The 21509-nt window shown below is 44.0% G+C and overlaps 1 long non-coding RNA gene across 1 annotated transcript; it reads right to left on the bottom strand.

Moving 5' to 3' along the window:
• Positions 1 to 503: 503 nt before the first annotated feature.
• On the bottom strand, positions 504 to 18029 carry LOC120892402 (uncharacterized). Its single transcript, XR_005737072.2, has 3 exons — positions 4646 to 18029; positions 1484 to 1544; positions 504 to 807 (listed from the first exon to the last, which is right to left on the bottom strand). It is a non-coding gene; the product is annotated as an uncharacterized LOC120892402 (long non-coding RNA).
• Between the last annotated feature and the right edge of the window lie 3480 nt (positions 18030 to 21509).

Here is a 21509-nt window from a genome sequence, read left to right as displayed (position 1 = left end):
GCACTTCAGGAGGAGGTTGGGGGAGCAGTTGAGGAGATGGATGGTAGGTGAGATGTACTGGAGTCCAGTGATTCAAGTGGCACCGACTGGCTTGAGTTATTGGGTGTAGCTGGTGCTGAGATGAGGTTTCACAAAGGAAAAGAGACGTTCCCACTGCTATACAGCTTTAGGGAATTCAGATAAGCTGAATGTCAACACCTCTTCTAAGGGAAAGAGGCCCTTTTAGTGCTTTCAAGGGAAATCATTTCTTAAGGAACAAACACACACACACACACACACACACACATATGTTCAACATATGTGTGTTGAACATATGTGTTCACTCATACACACACATGCCCATAAACACACTCATACACGTATACACACATGCACTTAAACACATTCACACATACACACACACATACAAGCTGGCTTCTCCACTTTATAACCAAAAAATCATTATTGAGAAAATGTATAGCACCAAATTGGATAAAAGCTAACAGAAAGTTTGTAGTGTCTTTATTTAGTTTTTAGTGTGTTTTTCAAATGTCCTGTCAAGGTTAAGCTTCTAGAACTTGTGCTGTGTGAGGATGCTGAAGGGAGGTGGATATGGAAAAACAATTCTGTCCTGCTCACTCTCAGTCGTGGCTCGTGTCTGAGAACCAAAGGGCTGCTCCTCTCTCTTCAACTGAAGTAGATCATGAGCTTCAGAGATAGAAAAGGGCCGAGACCCTCCAGAACAGGGTCTCTTTTTACAGGCTCTGCCAAACATGGCTTCAGGGCCCTGGCAAGTTCCTCAGCTTTTCTAAGTCTCAGTTTCCTCATCTAGAAAAATGAGAACAAGAAATTTTACCCAACAGTATTTGGGAGAAAATCACATGAGAATGGGGGGCAAAGCCATTAGCACACAGGAGGGGATGGGTAGTAGTGGTGCCTGTCCACTGAGCAGGTCTAGGGGAGAACAAAGCTCCCATGGTGAAAGGTTTCCACAAGGAAATTGTGACCTCCCTCCACCATCCAGTCTTATACGATGGATCTCAAATGCTTCTTTTGCTGAATTCCCACTAATCAAGTAGAGGGGCCACGAGAAGTGTTCAGATATCAACTAGTGCCTGTCTTCCAGCAAACCGTAAAACTGGGCCTCTTTATCACATTGTGCAGATGGGCTGATTTGTTGTCAGAGGGTCAAGTAATTGGCCCAAAGTCAGCTTAGTGTTCTGCAAAGGCCAAACTTTAGCCAGGTCAGCTGATTCTAGGATGTTGGTGGACATCCAGCCCTGCCAGTGGCCAAAATCAAGAATGAACATGAACCAGTGATCTCATGGACTGCAAGGAATCTTAAGGAAGCTTCAGATTGGGTGGATTCTCCAGCATTTATACCAACTGTCTTAGTCTTCTGTTGCTACTTTAACAAAGTATCTGATACTGGTTTTTACAATAGTTGTTTTTGATTGTCAGCTTGACTGGATTGAGGGATGCCTTAAGAATTAGCAAAGCCTACCTCTGTGTGTGTTTACATGGGTGTTTCCAGAGGAGATTCATGGGTGGCTCAGTTTCCTCATCTAGAAAAATGAGAACAAGAATTGAGTGAATATCCATCCTGACTGTGTGTGACACAGGCTGTGGGGCTGCATGGAAGGTGGAAACTAGCCCTCACTCACTCTCCCTCCCAGGTAGATATGTTTTTCTGCTGCTGTCACCTGAGGACATCAGACTCCAGGTTCTGCACCCTTTGAACTTGGACCATCAGCTCTCCAGAGGGTTTCCAGGTCTTTAACCTCAGCCTGGGGCTGCACTATTGGCCTCTCCAACTTTTTGAAGCTTTCAGCTTCTTTAACTAAGCACCTACTGATTTCTCTGGCTTTCCAGTCTGCCAACCACCATCATGGGCTTGTCAGCCTCTGTGATCACGTGAACCAATCTAATAAATCCCCTCTTATGATTATATATATAGATATCTCCATCCTATCCATTTGTTTCTCTGGAGAACCCTGAAAAAATTGGGTAATTTATAGAGAAGAAAGATCCAGTTCTCATGGTTCTGGAGGATAGGAAGGCCGTTCTCAAGGCACCAGCAAGTTAAGTGTCCAGCAAGGGCTCAGTCTTTGCTTCCAAGGTGGTGACTTTGTTCTGTGTCCTCCAGAGAGAAGGAGGGATGCATCGTCACATGGCCAAAGACGAAAAGGGCCCAGCAGGCTCCCTCCAGCCCTTTCGTAGCCTGACCTCCTCCTGAAGGCCCCCCCCTTCATACCGGTGCGTTGGTAATTACTTGTCAATATGAACTTTGGAGAGATACAAGGTTTCAAACCATAGCATCAACCTACAGGATGAGTTACCAGTCTTTTTCTCTCTCAGAGCTAGCTGAATTGAGCTGTATGAGTGGGGTAGTGAGGCCATGGGGTAAATGCCTTTTTCTTGTGGCTAGAATAAGCTTGGGGAAGACCAGGAAAGTTCATTCAGTTTTTTTGGTGTGATGTAAGGTCCACAGGCCAGGCTCTGGGCCCCGTCCTTCAATGACACAAATTTTTTGCTGTTTCTCAAGCAGGCAAATTATGGTCCTAGTCATTAGAATATAAGAACCACGAACTCAGGGATTTTTTTTTTCTTTTTGTTTGCTGCTAGTTTCTGCCCCTAGAACAATCCCTGGTGTTATAGCTAGAGTTCATAAATCAATTAATTAATTAATTTAATTAATTAAATAACTTCAGGAGTATTTGCTCTGAGGACTCCTTGTTGGGAACATTCTTTCTTATTCCAGAGGGTCACTCAGCTAGATTTTTCTATTTAGGTCTAGGCTCAACGTCACCTGCACTGGGAGGCCTCCCCTGATCATCCCACCTAAGAAGTTACCATCTGTCAATTTGTCTCCAGTCCTTGCCTAACTTTCCTCTCCAATTCTTATAAAATAATTAATCATCACTATCCCTGCCAGCAGGTGACACGAGGGTGGAGCACTGGTCTTCTGTGTGCTGTGTGTGTCCCGCACCTGGGAAAGAAATTGGCATGAGTTGGTGCTCCCATAAATCATGCATGGAATAAGTGAAGGTGTCGTCTCAGGAACGAAGCTTGAGACAGGCAGTGCCTGGCACATAGCAAGTGGGAGACCAGTGTTGGTTCTGATGGTGTTGGTGGTAACTTCCACATGTCACTGTGAGGCCGTTGCACTGTGGTGATGCTGACAACCTCTTGAATGAGTGTAAAAGGCCGTCCTTCCATCCCACCTGCCGTTATTCCCTCCCACTTGGAACGGCACTAAGTAAGTATGCACCACCAGCTCCTGCCCCTCACCTTTTGCTCTTGTGGAGTTGCAAAAAGACATTAGGAACACGTGCTCCTCTTCTCCATCTCTTGAACTAAAACACTTTCATGCCTTTCTTGTACTAACATGTAAGTCACCAATTAGCAGCCTCATCCCTGCAGCCCAGCCCAGCCCAGCCACCTGACCTCTCCCAGCTTCTGGAACTTTTACATCCCTTTGCCTTAGGTGCCTCCGCTTGGCTCCATTTCATTCCTAGAGACTCTATCCAAAATCCAGCCCTAGCCTCGCCTCCCCTGTGAGGCCCACCTTCGAGCTCCCAGCACCTTCTGCCTCCTCTCTGGTTGTCCAGGTCTGTCTCCTCTTTCCCTTCCAGCCCCCATCCCAGGGCACTGTGCTTAACCAGGCTGCTCCCCTCAAACCCAGAAACAAGCTCCACAGGGCAGCGGTCCGGCAAGTGGAGGGCAGGCAAGGGCAGCTCTGACTTGAACCCTCAGGCCTATGGTGTCAGCTGCCAAAACTCATGGGTTCCAATCCTGCCTCCGTTCTTGGCCTCTGCGGACCTGAGAAGTGGCTTCATCACTCCCTGGGCTTTGCCCTGCCAAACAGCAACTCATCCTTGGAGGCCCAGCTCAGAGGTCTCCTCCTCTCTACAGGTGGCATTGTCCCTGCCCCTCCCATTCCGGCACCCATGGGAAGTGTACATGGCTCCTTCAAGACAGCCTGCGATGTGCTAGACCTTGTGCCATGGCTCTGGCACAGGGTTGTTACACTTCTCCTGCACTGAGAAAGTGATATCCTTTTTCAGTGTGCTGGGGACTTTCAGAGCATGTGGAGCCCTAGCCAAGGCTACTCACAGCAGGCTACAGACCCCACCACCCCTATACTCCCGGGACCCAGGGCATCTGCAAGTCATGGAGATTTGATCATGCAAAGGCACGGGGCTGGGATCTCTACCCGGGATCCCCCAGAGGGACGTGCAGCTGAGGCTGAGGGCCTAGAGCTCAGGGAGCAAAGCCAGGACTTGGGCTGGGCTGTGGCCATCAGCCTCCCAGCAGAGGCCTCTGGACACCCTCATGCAGTTCTTGAGCTGACTCTTTCCCCCAAACGGTGAGGAAAAGAGAGTTCCTGTTGGTTCACCTCCTGTGCCCACCACCCACAGCAGTTCCAACACATAGCAGGCAACCAAGTCAGAATGTCTCAGTAATAAGTTGAGAATTCCAGCTTCAACTTGAGAAAAGGGAGGGAGCAGAAAAAGAGGGGAGGGGAGGGAGGAGAAGAGAAGGAAAGGGAAACATTTGCTGGCTAATGAAACTGCATGATCATGAACAAGGCTGGTGCAAATCCACATAAATCCAGGGGTTCAAGTGCCCCCCCTATCTTCCCCTCACTCCCCCATCTCCATACCTCTGCCTCTGCCTCTTCTCTCTCTGTAGGTCTCTCCAGGTCTCCCAGCAATGGCTGTCCAGCTTCATCCCAGCAGGATCCTTCCATTTTCCACTTATTTTCCACTTGCCAAAGCAAACCACACGCCTTTTCCCTCCCCAGCACCCACGAGAGCTCTGGCGTGGCCTCCGACTGCTCATCCTTGGTCCAGGCAGGAATCTGGAGCAGGAACAGAGGCTCACGGTGAACAGACCACCGGAAGCACATAGGGGGATGGGCAGCCCTCAGCTGGAAAGGGGGCTTCCATCCACAGGATGAGGAAAGGCCTGCTGGCCCACATGGGTACACTCCAGCAGGGACTCGGTAGAGGAGCTAGCCCTGGGGAAGCCCACCCCGACCAGCTAGCAGCTCACCTGTTGAGAAAGACATCTTTGGGGCCAGTGCCACTGGCTGAGGAGGGAAGCTGTGTCCATGTCGTGGGCTAAGGATGACAAATGCACAGCCAGCCTGACAGCCCGCCATCCTGTGTCCTCCAGTGCTGGCCTGACAGCAACAGGCCTCCAGAGATTGCAGACGAAGAACAAGTACAGAGTTTCACATCAAAACCATCAACATTGCCAAAATTCTCACAATTTCTTGGAGACCAAATTGAGAAAGCTGCCCAACTAAGGCCTGTCTCCCTACCAGGAATTTCTAGCACTGAAGGTACCATACAGCAAAAGGCTCGTTGAATATCTTCAGGATTTATTCCACAAGACTGGCCAGGATGTGGATGGGAAGCTGACCTACCAGGAAATCTGGAACTCTCTAGGTTCTACCTTGCCAGATCCAGAGAGCTTGAGAGCATTTGATTCCAATGGAGATGGAAGATGCTCATGCCTGGAGCTAAGAGTAGCTTTAGGTGTCTAGCCTCAACGGGTGTTATTTTAGGAATGGAAAGGTCCTGACCCAGTAATTGTCTGGAGTCAGGGGTCTGTTTGTGTGTTTCCACAGGGAGAACAGCAACCGATTTGGACTCCAGACAATCACTGGGTCAGAACCTTAGTTAATCTCCCAGCTGCACTGGCCCTTCTGGAACCTGGTGCCAGGTCTGCTGCAGATGGTGAAGAGCTATAAACAGAAGAGTGACCAAGCTCACACCAGCCATCCACAGCTCCAAGAACTTGGGGGTTCTCAGGAGTAGGGCTCATATGCCAGGACCCCCCTTGTTTGGTTCAGGCTTAATGATAACCTTGGAGATGAAGAGGAGCCAGCCTCATCGGCAGCAGGGCTGTGTGTGTTCCCCTGGCTGAGAAGGAACTTGTCTCTGGTCAAACCCCACAGAGCCCTGGAAGCAGAGGCAACAGGGCAGAATCAGGAGCCTGGGGGGCCTGAGGTCTCCAAGCTGCCTCCAGGTCACCCAGACGCTTTGGGGAGGGGGATGAGAACCTGGGAAACAGTCACCTAACAAAACCTGTTTTCTCCTCCCAGAAAGTCAGTGAGACTCACCCCCAGTTTACACAGAGGGAGCTGAGGGTTAAGATAGGAAGCAGTGCTCCCCCTCCATGAGCGATGACAGTGATGACAACTGTCAGCAAGGAATGGCTTCCACATCCCAAGCACAGCTTCAGAAACTCTCCTGGCTTCAGTTTTACAATAACTCATTATGAGCCCCTTGGTACAAATTTAGGAAAACAAAATGCACAGAGAGGGTAAGAAACTTGCTAGACAGGTTGCTTAAACCTGGAAATCAGAATCCTCTTCTGTATACTTAGCTCATAGGCTTGTGTTTATATGTGACCTTTACAAAGATAGTTATCACAGACCTAGTACACAATTAGAGAAGACGTAAATGTATGTGTTTATTAGAAGGAAGCAATGTGTTGATCCACTAAAACCTGTTTTTTCTCTTCTTTCTTCTCTTTTCCCCCATTATTTGAAATTAAATAAAACTTAGAATCGTTTTATATTTATAGAAAAGTTGATGGGGTTCCCGGAGGGAAAAGTCCCTGACAATTTGGGGGTTCCCTACACTTCAGGTCCCAGTTCCAACTCAAACAGTTTTCAAAAGTTACCATCTAAATGTTCCCACAAGTTGATGGCTCCAGTGGTTTCTCCCCAAGTCACCAAGTCTCTGGATGCTCCTGTTACTTACAGTCATAGGTGACATTTTCTTCTCCATTCACATTTCTCTGATGTGCCAAGAAAGGTGGTTGATTTTCAATTTGTCAAACTTTGTATTTTAAGGAGGGGATGCTTCCAAGTTCTCTACAGGTTGATAGTTATTTTTCATTTTTAAAATCTGCTTTTCCATTTTAATAGATTCTATTGGGCATCCCTCAAAAGACACAGAAATCTTCCTGGGTTGTATTTGGATATATTTTTCTACAGCTGCTATTATAGAAGTCTCAAGCAACAGACTTTGACCAGCTCTGCAAAATAAATAAATACAGAGAGCCTGGCCCCGGGAGGCACCAGAAATCTTCGGAGACAGCCTCTAGCTCTGTGTGGGGCCTATGGAACATTTCCATGCAGCAAGCATCCCAGAAGTAAAGGCAAGGAAATCATCTTTGACTAACTAAGGAAAGAAATCGGTAAATACGTTTTTCCCTCTAATCTCTCAGGGAGATAAGAATTTCACAGGGCCCTCATATGAGGCTGGGGAGACCAACACCTATGCTCTGCCTCAGCGGACAACTTGACAACTCACTCTTGCATTTGCTTCTCTACCTACTCCCAAGTTCTGCTCCCTGGAAGCACTTTCCAGATGAATAGACTACATGTAAGGTTCTGCTTTGAGGAACCCAGGAAAGACATAAATTTATTAAAAGAAAGATTTTAGAATGCATCTATAAATGGACAAAAATAATCATGTGCCATTAAACAAGTGAAAACTGCCCTTTGGTGACTTTTCATGACTTTGCTTGTCAAACACCTACTCCTGTTAGCCTCTTCTCCCCTCCTTGTGCCCAACATTACATAGCTAGTAAGTGACAGTAGTAGTCTCCAAGGTGGCACTCAGTGATTTTTGCCTCTTACGATTCATGCCCTTGAGCAGTCAACTCCCGTATGGTGTGTGTGATCAAAGAATATCACATATATGACAGTGTGTGGCTTTCAAGTGTAGGTCATAAAAGATCCTGTTGTTTCTGCCTGATTCTCTGATGACCTGCCTACTCCCATGTCATGAACACACTCATGCAGCCCTTTGGGGAGGCAAAGAACTAAGGCCTCAATCAGCAGGCACCACTAGTCTGCCAGGGTGTGAGTGCACCATCTTGGAGGAGGAGCCTCCTGCCCCATTCAGCCTTCCAATGCCTGAAGCTTTGGCCAACATCCTGACTGTAACCTCAAGAGTCCTAACTGTAACCTTGTAACCCCAGCTCAGACTCCCAAATCCCTGGTCTATTTAGTATGTATAAAATGATAATTTTTGTTGGTATTCAAAGCCTTAAGCTTGGGCTGATTCATTGTGCACAAGGACTAACACAATTACTAGAGGTCTGGCCTCAGGATCTCTTTTCTTACTGCAATGGACTAGCCTCCAGCTGAGTTTCCCTTATTTCCTCCATACTTGATGTCATTCAATGCCAAAATTGTGTACCATCATCTCAACTAACACCCACAGTGTGCATTCCAAACTCTGAGACCTTAGGAGCAGATGAGAAAGGCTTTGAGGTAAGATATGCCTGAATTCCAAGTCCGCAGTGATCACTTTTCTCACTGGGGATATGTTTAAAAGAGAGGCCATTATAACCAGGAAGACAAATAAGGGCTAGCCTCTCTATGCAAAGCCAAGAGCTAACTATTTTTATTTGGGATCCATCGGGTTTGGAGATTAATGGTTTTTTTCAGAAGTGGTGGTGTTCACAGACCGTGTAGTGTTTAGCTACAGATGCCGTGTGACATTTCACTGACAGATGACTCCAGTAGTGTGGGTACTGATGCCAGGTGGTCAGCAACCAGTTAAGATAAGTTCAAAACCAAGACTCACTGCTGCTTAGTGCTGTGGCCAAAGAACAATGAACCCTTTCCTAGGAACACGGGAACTTCCTATTCTTTATTAATCCATTTTACTTCAATTTTATTAATCCATTTTACCTCAATTCATGTCTGCAAAATGAGAAGAACACAAATACTGTAACAGCCATTATTTATTAAATACTACTGTGGGTTGGTTGCCATACACTCTCTATCACAACAGCTCAACTCAACAATAGTAGCATAACAGTTGTCATAGAAAATAAATAAATAAACAAATGTGGTGGTTTTCAAATAAAACATTATTTACAAAAGTAGGCAGGGGGTGAGGTTGGACCTATGGGCTAACTCCTGATCTAGATTGTCTCTGGTGCTCTTCCTTCCCTCCTGGCTTCTAGATATGCTGTGCCCTCTGTGTCACGCTTCACCCTCTCCTCAGACAGTTTTTGCCTACTCAGCCATTAGCACTCAGGTAAAGCCATGCTTTATTGGGGGAGGTGCTGTGCACACTTAGACTAGTTCAGCTTTCGTTACTCTGCCTTCCGCAATGTATTTCTTGTGTTATCTTGCTCTGTTCTAATTATTTGTTTCCATATCTTTCTTTCCTATTAAACTGTGAGCTCTGTGAAGACAAGCACTGTCTCCACTCTATACAATCACAGGCCTTATTGCCATTTCTTGCACACAGTAGGTGCTGCATAAAAACAGGAGGAAAGAATAAAAGGGCACAGATGATTGAAAACATCGAAGACAAACTTCAGCCACTTCACACTGTGTCTACCTATTTTACAATTTTTTCCTAAAGCTATCACATTCCCAAGAAATGGATTCTCCACTTATATGTATTTTTTTAAACTCACAGGCAATTTTGCCTCTTTTATGGTGTAAGACTCTCAAAATGAGGGAACGTCTATGAAAACCATGTTTAAGGCACTTTCATTCTCTTGCCACTATTTCCCTGCAATGGTGACCTTTAAATTTAGCCTGAGTATAAGTGAGGTTGTCAGAACATCAGGTTACATTATGCAGTTCAGCTATTTGTGCCTTTTAAAGACGATGTAAGTTCCAACATGGACTTCACAGCGGGAGGGGTACCCTGATGGTATGCTGGAAACTGCCAGAGTCAGGATGCATCCAGAAGTGCATCAGCACTCAGGAAGGCTCTTGCTTCTTGGAAATCAGTTCACCAAAAACAGGTTCTTATTTATTCTTCCAGAAAATAAGTGACCTGTGGCTCTTGGAAGACCTTGTTGCTTTGGGCAGATTGGAGAGTGGCTCGTGTTTGCAGGGAGGCAGGGGATTATGCCTGGAGGAGTTATTTTTCTCTTTCTGGGGTGGTGTGCATTGCTGTGTGCTGAGACCTTTGGGGCGTTGAATCAATTATTCCATGTGAGGTTCAAAGGGCTCCTGGGCTGGTACTAGTATTCGGGGACCCTGCCTAGGCACAGGGGGACCTCCATCTTTTTTGCAGCTGTTGGATTATCTGGCCTCACCTCCTGTGGATAAACAGCTCAAACATTGAGCTAAGTGGCTCCCAGGGACACCTGGATTCTGCAGTTAATTTCTTCAAGGTGGTTTCAGAGATAGAGCTACCAAGACATACTTGCCAGGTATACAGAGGAGGAAGACATGATCCAGCCCCAAATGATAAAGAAAGGGATTCTTCATCTGCTGCTGCATTGCCTTAAAACAATCTTCTTGACAGGCACAGTGACTCAGACCTTAATCCCAGCAGCTAGGGAGGCTGAGGCAGGAGGATTGAGAGTTCAAAGTCAGTCTCAGTCACACAAGGCACTAAGCAACTCAGTGAGACCCTGTCTCTAAATAAAATACAAAATAGGGCTGGGGATGTGGCTCAGTGCTGAGTGCCCCTGAGTTCCATTCCTGGTTTTAAAAAAAAAAAAAATCTTGCATTGCTTCCAGTCCCTGAGAACATATTGTTCTCAAGACAAGTCTGAGAAGAACCATCAGAGATGGAAACGGTGCAGACATATAGATATCATTAATTGGAAAGGAACTAGCCCAGTGCCTGGCTTGGTCCTAGAACACTGCAGTGTGGCACTAGCCAAAGTTACTGTCCCGGGCTTTGGACCTTGACACTCCCATAGTTCTTAAAGCCCATGAGAGGCGGGATCCTCTGATAACACGACTTGGCACTTGATCAAGTCCCAGGCACTGCTCTGAGTGCTGTACGTGCATTCACTGGAGTTATCTGCAGGGCCATTTTTCTAGGCCTAAAACATGCAGGCAATTCCATGTTTCCATCTGAGATTAATTCTTGATTTTTACAACAATCCTCTAAATCCTGTTGTGTTCTGGTATTACAAACCTAGATGTGTTTTCAGCTCAGCTCAGCTCAGCTCAGCTCTGTCACTCTGGTGGAACGTGCCTAAGTCTCCTGCTCTATAAAGTGGAATTAATATTACTGTTTGCTTCACAGGAGGACCAAGTGAAGAAATGCTATGGTGCCCAGCACGTGGTGCTCCATGAATACAGGTCATCATCACTAACCCCACAAAAAAAGGACCACCTTCATCCCGGACATGTCTTGGGCATGGGCTTTTGAAGCTTTTTACCACTAGATACTCATTTCCTCTTCCGAAATAGCACCCCGAATTGGACTTCAGATAGCTCCTCCTCCCCTAGCAGGGACTAGAAGCCCAGAATCCTTGCCTCCCCCAGCTACAGTATGCGCCTGTACCCTAAGTTAGGTCAGCAAGACTTGCTTCTTCATCCAGAACTTTCCAACTCAGACTCTTCTGCTTTTCCTCTGACTCTACAGCCAACGTGTCTTTTCAATAAATTCCTTTCTATGGGCAATAGGCAGATGGGGATGTGGAAGATACTTTAGCAGACTATTATCAAGCTAGCAGATAAGATTCTTATTGTAACCAAAGATATAAATCTTTGAACCTACTGTGGCAGAGGTGGGGGGGGTGGAGAGACAGAGAGAGAGAGAGAGAGAGAGAGAGAGAGAGAGAGAGAATTGGAAATGGGCATTGTAACTTGCATTTTCTAACATATATATATATATATAGCTAACATTTATTGACTCTGTCTAGACGTTTGCTGTATAGTAATGTGTAACGTACCCCTGCCACAGTAGGTTCATTAGCCGCATTTTACAGACAAGATCTCAAACTCTGGGGTAAGCTCACCCAGTCAGTGGCTCTGTATCCTTGAGCAAGTCTCTGAACCTCTCTGAGTCTCCGTGTTCCAATTTGTAGAATGGGACTGGCTATACTGCTCTCTCACGGGATGTTTTTGAGAATGAACTAAAGTGGTAGAAATATAAAAGTATTTTGTAAACTGGCTAAGTGCCTTGTAAATGTAAATTGTACTAAGATCTCCTTTGACCAAAGAAAGGGTTTTAACTCTTCTTCTTGATGCCTAATTTAAGACATTTGTTCTTTCTGCATAGTAATAATGAATAAGGTGGGGTTCTGTGAAAACCCCAAGTAACACACACACTACAGGATGACGGGATACATGGCACATACCCTTCGTGGAACTCACAGATGCTTTATTTCCTCCCCACACCAGTCACAGCTAAGGCTTGGGCTCTTTGCTTTTCTGATCAACTTTAGAACACTTCTCTGTCCTTCCCTTTATTTCTCTCCTATCGTTTTCCTCCTCAAAGTCCCCAAGGACCAATAAATGCCAGCAGTGACTGCACATAGCCTTATGAGGGCTTTTAGTAAATTAGGAATCAGATCCAACTTCCTGTCTTAGAACTGGGATTTAAATGAAGGTTTTCCAAAGTCTACCAAGGATTACATAAAGAGCAGGCAGGAATCATGAAAATTGGGAATGTTATTTCCAAATGCCAGCATTTTTAATAGAAAAATAATGCATGGGCTCAGGCTGCAGAGCATTAGCAAAGGATAAAGAGAAGGGGAGGGTAAACAGCTCACTCCCCAAGAGCAGATGAGTATTCCTATTGGCCCACAGTGCCATCTTGTGGGCATTCTTACATAGGGCCTAGCTTGTGCTAGTGATTTAGCTTGACTCTTCTTCGTCGTCGTCATGGAAAGAAAGCATCCATTAGTGCCTGAAAACAATTTCCTGACAACCCAAAAAGGCACTGGTGATCACAGCTGGTGGAACCAAATTCTTGATCTTTCGACTTCATCAGACATGGTTGACCAGTCACCCCATGCTTCAAATAACCCTGCTCTCTGTAATAGTAAGTCACTGTTGTTCTTTCCAGCTGTTTCTTTCTAACCTCTTTTACCAAACCTACCTTATCTGTGTAATTCTGTGTTCTTTCCCTGCTCATTCTCTGTGCCTTTCCATAGGCTTTGCAGTTTACAGAGAACTGGTGGTCAGCCATGGATCACCACCTTCTCCCAAGAAAATGGTGTGCATGACCACCTCCCCTCACGCACACATGCTCTCTCTCACACAGCACATACACATACTTTTACACACTCACACATTTTGGCCAACAATTTCAGGGTCTTTCGAAGCTCCTGGCTCTTGTTTAGAAGCTTTGCTTCCTCAACAGTATTTCCTTCTGAAATGTTATGGAATCCAAGACTTGTAACTCTCATATCCCTGAAACTACAGCTCAGATTCCTGTGCCCTTTTCTATATTCAGCCTTTCATTTCCAACCAACCTTAGTATTTCTGCTTAAACATTCTGCTCTTTCTCAAAGATAAGCCTGTAATCATGTTGATCCCCTCACAAAGAATTCCTCTTGGCACATTCCAATTCTCCCCAACATTCAGGGCCTAGATCATGTGCTGCCATCTCGGAGAGATTAAACTTTCCCTTCATGATCTTTTAGACCATTTTTTAAATTCTTTGCATAAAATATTCCAAACTTTCTACTGCTTGTAATTGCGTAAGCATATAAATTCTCAAGGAGAAGAATCAAGCCCCATTTAACTTGGCAGATTCTTCAGTAAAGGGAAGGCTTTGCCTTCTAGCTTTGGGTTTAGTGGCTTTGAAATTGGAAGACCTGGTTTACATTCCCACTGGACACCCTACTCTTGAGGACCTTCGTGCTTCAGTTGCTCATCTATGCACTGGGATGGAGAGCTCCTGTGTGGGGGGTCCTTGGGCAGATTCAGGGAGGCAGGCATGTACATAGCCAGGGGTGATAGTATGGTTTTTCAATAAAAGGACATGCAGAGGAGTAAAAGCACCAAGATCACCGTGTCCAAAAAATACCTTTCTATGATTTTGGAAGAAAGTGGTTTTCTCTTTCTTTCAATGAAAGTGATTAAAGCACCTGAACATTAAATGGAAGTCAGCTAAATACTAAGGAGAGAAAGAAGAATCAGCAGTTTGCTCTAATTGGCTCAATCCCTGAAACCTCCACATCAGAACTGGGATGGGCAACCCCCAGAAGGCATCATGGCATTAATCATATTTTATGGAAGTGATTTTGTAAAGAAATTCTTTATCTAGGCATAAGTGGCTGGCCCTTCAGTGTGAGCTGACAGTTAGCAGGTGTAATCTGCTGCAGCTGGGCTTGGTGTCAAGGTCTGAATGCTTTCACAGCCTCTGCAGGCTATCAGTGGTGCCACAGGAGAACTAGAGTTGCCGTCAGAGGGTCTGATCCACAGGACACGCTCTTTCCCCCAGACACGCTGCCCAGAGGATGAACACAGACTTCTGCCATCTGAGGTGCTCCTGATAAATTCCTTTACGTTCTCCAGCATGAGGTTTTGTGCGAATAAATCCTACTCAGAAGTTCATATTTTTAATTGAAAGTGGGATTGTTACAACTTACAAAAAAAAAAAAATTCCAAGTTCTGCCAGGTGGCTTCCCAGAGTGCCGATGGAAGAGACGCTCCCGCAGCTGAGAGGTGAAGGGTCACTTTTTCAGGCATCTCTGCCATCCCTGCTGGACTACTATTGTCCAACAGTCTGACCTTGTCCCTCTAGCAGGTGTGGCATGGTGTCTTGTTGCTGTTGAAGCTGGCATCCCTGTGACCACCAGTGAAGTAGGGCTCTCTCCTGTACACGTCAATCATCTGAGTCTCCCATTCAGACTTCCCTCCTCCTGGTCTTTGATCATCTGGCTGGCTTTCTCCTCTTTCCTCATTGGTTTGCAGAAGAACTCCCCCCCCTCCATTATCTTTTAAGTTCATATTTCATAGTGAAGTTTCTTATCATGCGGCAGTCCCTCCCTTTGTGGTGTGAGGTAAGATGTGACTTCTCTCTCGTCCTTCCTAGGAGTCCATTTCTAGCACCAGCTTCTTAACCATCCCTCCTTCATCTACATACGGGTCTGCTTCTATTGCCTTCCACTGTCGTTCAAATATTCCTGCCACGGTGATCTTTCAGAACCACTGGCTTCGAGGCGTGTCCTCATATCTGCTGGGGAATGCTCTTTTCTTTGCTCTTCTTATTAAAAATGAACTTAGCTACTCATGGACTTTTAATATTAACCACAAATTTGTGAATGTTAACTATCAAAAATGCTGAATTTTAAAAATCACATTTAATTGTTCAATTAACTTTGGGGGGATTGACTCCATGACAATTTTGTCATTCCACTCACACACATAGTGGTATTGTCACACATACCATCTTTGTCTCTTTCGTTGCATAAAACTGTAAACTACTCTTCTGTAAAGCTCTTATGTGGGAAGGGCTGTAGTTCAGTGGTAGAGTGTGTGTCTAGCATGTGCAAGGCCTGGATTCCATCCCAGCACAAAACAAACTTTGTTAAGCAAAATTCTTAAATATGCATAAATACGAAGATAAGATGTTATCTTCAATTAATGTTGCTATTCCCTTCCCTTTCAATCGTTAAGATTTCTGTTTCTTGTTTCATGACCTTAAAATCCACATTCACAGTAGCAGTGACAAAGGGTTGCACCTTGTCTTCCTGACCTTAAGAAGGATAATCAAAGAGTACAGTACAGATCATTTGCTGTAGGACTTAGGTGTGTAAAGTGTGTGTCCTTTCCCCAGGCTGAGAGGATTCCTGTTAGCCCTAATTTTCTGAGAGCTTTTAGAATAAATATATGCTGGATTTTTTGTCAGATTATTAATCTGTTAATTATATGACTGTTCTTTTTAGATCATTATTTGGATAATACCTAGTTTATTTTGTGAATATTTTTTGCATGCTCCAGGAAACCGTTATTCCATTGTAATTCTTATTTGCTTATTTATCTGCTACCAAGTTGTTCTCAACTGTTTGAAAGTCATTCATTCTACTTTAAAGTACTTATCCTTAATTATATAAGTCCTGTGTTTGTGTTTATTTTTGTCTATGGATTTCTATAGCTCAGCATTGACTCTATTTTTGCCTCCAACAGGAAAGGGGCTTTATTATTCTCTCCTTTATATATATATAAAATTTTGTGGTCCATAGATTCTACTAACCTATTCATCAAGTTGTCTTATTTCAACTATGCTACTTCTCATATCCTAATTCTTGAGTCATTTATTCTTTACTAATGCTTATTCTGGCCTTGTATTGCATGTTTTGTTGGCCCTCCCTTTGAGATCTCTATCATATCTATTTTAAAAATCTTTTTATTTGCTCCATTCATTCTGCTTCATCTAGTATGAATTATTTCTATTTGTTTTTGTTGTCATTTGTTTAATATTGATTGAGTTGTCAGATGGCTCATTATTCTTCCTACAAGCTCATCTTCTCCTGGGAAAAAGAATTGCTTCCCCTGTTCATCTGTACCAAGAGAGGTAAGAGCCCGCCCCTGGTAGCCCTCCTGTGAGTTTGAGGGGGAGAATGGACCGTGCCTGAGGACCCTGGCAGTACACATTTTTCTCAGCCTCTCCCATTTGCCATTCCTGTGAGGCAAAGTTGGTTTTTTGCTAAAGCGGCCTCAAGAAGTACCAAAGTTAAGTTAAATAATTTATCACCCACTGTTCTAGACGCTGGAAGTCCAAGACTAAGGTGTCAGCAGAGCGGGTTCCTCCTGAGCGCTGTGATGTACAACTCTTCCACCACTGTCTCCTGGTTTCTGGCCTTCACTAGCCATCCTTGGCTTTCTTTGGCTTGTAGAAGTATTTCTCCAATCTCTGCCTTGGGCTCATGTGGTATTCTCCCCTTGTATCCGAATTTACCATTTTATATAACACCTACAGGGTGAGGGACCCAGCCTTCTCCAGTATCACCACATCTTAAAGAATTCTACTTTCAACGGCCCTGTTTCCAAATCAGGTCATATTCTGAAGTACTAAGGGTTAAGACTTCAACTTGTGAATTTTCAGAGACATAATTCAAACCCATAAGAGCTTTGAAGTACCTCCCTAATCTTGGCCCTGGGGACTTCGGCTTTATAGCTAAGCATATGTCCCTGTCCTCTAGAGGGAAATGGAGAGAAGGTGTGCCCTTGCTTATCGTTGGCCTCCCACCCCAGATGCACACCAACATCATTTCTCTTTGGTCTCCATCGTGGGCTGAGCTTCTGCTACCGTTTTTTTGATTCATACTGGAATAAAATACGAGAGATAGAGGGAAAAAAAAAAAACATCGACATACACACACATAGTGAAGGTGCTTCTTCTGTCCACAATGCTGCCTCTGCTCTGAGCCACCATTACTCTTCTACGCTAGCACCCAACCCCCTTTTCCTCTCTGGGGTTTTACAAATATTTATTTTTTGCCATTATACATGAACTCTATTATTATTATTATTATTATTATTATTATTATTATTATTACATTACAATTCTTAATACACCTTTATTCACAATCTCAGGTTTGCCCCTTTCTCCCTTCTGTAACTATCAAAGGATGCTTTCACGGGCAGGAGACATAGTCCTTGTTCATTTGATACCTACTTGGAATCATCCTTTGCCCCAAATTGTTTTGTTCCATCTGTGTGCGATACTGAGTTCATCAGCTATCTCTGATTTAGAGAAGAGAGTTCAAAATTCCCACAATGATGACCTGGATAGGCAATTACAGATAAAAGCAAAGCTTAAAAATACATTTTAAAGATTTTTGCTCTAAAAAGACTAACTGGCTAGGATGCTGATAAATGGCGGTTTTCCAGATAGAAGTTGTTGTTCAAAATAAGAGGATGCTTGTTAAAGAATCATAGATACACGCATTTTTCTTTTCAGCACTTTTGATTAATACTTCTCTACGGTTCTTCCTCCTAAGGCACAGTCAACTTCTTCACTTTGGGGTCCACTCTTGATGTTGTGTACTCTGTGAGTTCGAACAAATATACAATTTGGATCCACCATTGCAGTAGCATACAGAATAGTTTTGTCCCCCTAAAATTCCTCTGTGCTCCACCTATTCATCCCTCTCTCCCCGCTAACACTTGCTTTTTAATAATTCTTAGAAATACTTTTTTCTTTTTTGTATTTTCAAGAAAGTTACAAAGATAATACACAGAAGTCCTGTATACCCCACCGCCAACTTCCCCCACTGTGACCATCTTATATCCCTCCCACAGTACTGTGAGAGACGAGACCATGCCTCCCCCAAACAGGAAAGATGCTGAACTGGAGACAAAAGAAGAAGCAGATGCAGGAAAGCTCTGCTGTCCTCTATTTGCTTAAAAGCAGGATATAGACTTACAAGGACAAAGGGTTATCCCACTGCTTTCCCATCAGGAAGAGCAAAGGTTAGCCACCGAGGGTAATTCTGAGCTTTTATTGTCTGGAGATGACCCCAGAGTGGCCTATGATAACTGAATAACTTTATCGGCCAATTGCATGAAATCTTGAGATCTTCCCATATTACGGCCATAGAAACTCAAAGTCCTTTTCCTGAGTCTTATCGCTTACCTAAATATTCACTGTTCTTTGTTGAACATGTTGTATAAGCTGGAATTCAATGCCACCTTTAAAAATTATTCATTTCTCTGCATGTCTCCCAGATATATAAGAAATATACACTGAATAAACCTTTATTTACTTTGCTCTTATTAATCTGTCTTTTGAAACAGGGGCACTATGTTAACTTTCCATTACTATAACAGGTTTCTGAGATAATCAACTAATAAAGAAAAAAGGTTTATTTTTGGCTCTCAGTTTTAGAAGTTCCAGTCCATGATTGGTTGACCCCATTGCTTTGGGCCGTGGGTGAGGCAGTGCATCATGGTGGGGCATACACAGTGGGCAGAACTTCTCACCCCATAGCCAAGAAGTAAAAGAGAGGAAGAGGAAAGGGCTAGAGGCAAGGATGTCCTATTTCCCACCAAGGACGTGTTCCCTATGACTACAGATCTTTCACTAAGCCCTACCTCTAAAGGGTTCCACTACCTGCCAACGGTGACACAGGCTGGGGACCAAGCATTTAGTCCATGGACTTTGGGGGGATATTTATCCAAAATATAGCAGATCCATTTCAACTGAAAACCTATGAGGTTATTCTTTTTCCCTTGCAATTCTTCTATTAAAAGCAAGAATTTGACAATGGGACTTTTCTATTAACCAAACTCCAGACTTTATTTTTATTTTATCTGATTTTCCATAAATTTCCTTTTTTATATTTCAAGATCTAACCCAAGATGCCACACTGCATTAAGTTGCCATTGCCCTATCTTCTCTTAGAATGTGACAGTTTCTCAGTCTATCCCTCATGGTGATGTCCTTGACATTAAGGGATACTGTCCAGACATCCTGTAAAATGTCCTGTGATCTGGCTTGGTCTAATGCTTTTCTCAAGATACCTTTTTGAAAGGGCACTACACGTGTGAATTACCCCCTCGTATCAAATTACTGGGTGCATGATCTTTGCCAGGTGATACTAACTCTCATCACCTGGCTAAGGTATAACTTTCCAGGTTTCTTCATTGAAAAGGTACTATTTTTCCCTTTCCCTATGTTATTCTTTGGAAAGTGTCACTAACTGTAGCCCATTCCCATGAGGGGATAGGGCCAAGAGTAGAAATTCAGTTCCAATTCTTGGAAGTGGGGGAACATCTGTATATATTATTTGGAATTCTCCTTTATGGCTTGCTCTTTGGTTAAGAATGTTCTATTTTATTTTGTTTCCTTGTGTTTATTTTAGAATATGCCAGTGGTGTGGTACAGTTGGCTCATACCAGATTGGAAAGAGCCTATGATTAATTTTCAGGAATTTTTCAAGCAGAGGGGTTGCCTAGACTTACCGTTGAGTCATCACGTAGCAGCCTGCAATCAGCCATGGCAGGAGCATTTACACCACAGATACTGGCAAACACCAGCCTCTCCTACAGCTGGTAATAAACAGCAGCAAGCATGAAATACTAAAAAAGGCAAAAGAAGATAATGATCGGATATCTCTGTGGGCTCTTTATTTCTTTTCTGATTGAAATAGAAAAATGAAACAGAACATCTCCCTGCTCTGCCACCTCACTCCTACATTGGACTCCACATTATCACTAAAGAAGAGGCTCAGCTGTAAGTCTATGTAACCCTCTGCTATTTGTCCCCCTAGTTAATTAAACATACCACATCTGGAACCTTACCTCTTCACACTTCCAACGGAGGTATTTTTAATGCCTACATTTATATTATCCTGAATGCAGGCATGAGGTCTCTAGATCAAAGCAGTAATTATTACTTATAGCAACAACCACAACCTTTCTGCATGTTCCAATTTTTCCTCCTTCTAAGGTTGTCAATGGGGGCCTCCCCTGAATATACAGAGAGAGTTTATCCTACCACTGGTGGGAACACAAAATACATGAGTCAGGGACTTTATATAAGCATTGCCCCCTCCACTCCTCTATTCCAAAGATAGAGGTGAAATCCAATGCCTTTAGTGTATCTCTAATCCCTTTGAAATGAGAAGGAGAAGGTTCCTGGATTCTTACTCTTCTGATTATGGTCTCAATGTCTTATTCTTTAGGGTGTATAAGGCAAACTGGAGTTTTAAACCAAGGGTTTTGTCATGCCTTTCAAAGGTAAACAAACTCACAGAAATACCCTGCTGAGGTCTCTTGGCTTTAAATCACCCTTTATCTTCCATGCTTGTTCTCCACCAAGTCCCGGATACTTTTGCTCTGAAAGTCAAAATATGCAAAAACAAAAATATTTTCTCTACTGCTCTACATTGTCTTCTAGGTAAAGACAGGAACTGTGCAGATTAACAATTTGATGCTGAATTTAACTATAATTAAATGAAGAAAACTCCTTAGCCATCCTCACTCTCTGGATTTTGTTGTTATTATCATCCAAAACACCAATATAATAGTTTTATCAAAAGGGAAGTGTTGACCCCAGGTCCTTAAAATTGAACACATAAAGTTTTGGGGAATAGTGGTTGATGAGAAAAAAAGGAAAAGAAACAAGTAACAAATGCTTCTCCGGGAGAATAAGACACATACCTCTGAAAAATCATGAGGCAGAGCTGGTGTCTGCTAGGCATGGTGGCCCCAGCGTGAGTGAGAAGCCCTCAAACACAGCCTATGGTTGCACCCTGTCAATGGAACCCACTGAGAATCTTCTGAATTGGAATTTCTAAGATTCCCTTGCCCAGGAGTCCTATCGTGTGCCCTGCAGGGCACCCAGATTTGGCATGAGCTGCTCCAATGTTCCACCAACTCAAAATGAGAACATTCAGGAAAGGGTTACATCGCCACCTACAGGTGATATTGGTCTTGCAGCAACAAAATTCCCTCAACCACTCAACCACAGCCGACACCAGGAGTGTGGTTTCAATAGGATGTAAACATATAGGCCTGAAACATTAACTTTTCTCCAATCATTGGCTTCAGTTGGACACTTTATAATGTCATTTGAGGTCTCTAAGAGACACCTTGGACAGAGGTCACAACTTTCCAGGCATTTTATTTAAAGTCCCTGTCAGTTCAAAGCTTTAGACCTAGACACCATCTCTGTCCCATCTCCTTGCTGTGCCCTCTCCAAAGAACAGTTCAGGCTGTACTGGTGGCAAAGGATCAAGATAGAGGATATGGCATAAGCTACTCTGCTCATCCCCTGGAATCCTTTGATTGTGGTGGAAAGTGAGGTCAGCCCTGAAACACAAAC

This window comes from Ictidomys tridecemlineatus, chromosome 9, assembly GCF_052094955.1.
Source record: "Ictidomys tridecemlineatus isolate mIctTri1 chromosome 9, mIctTri1.hap1, whole genome shotgun sequence".
Taxonomy (NCBI): Eukaryota; Metazoa; Chordata; class Mammalia; order Rodentia; family Sciuridae; genus Ictidomys; species Ictidomys tridecemlineatus.
The sequence above is the reverse complement of the archived record's forward strand: the minus strand, read 5'-3'. Positions and strand labels throughout refer to the sequence as shown.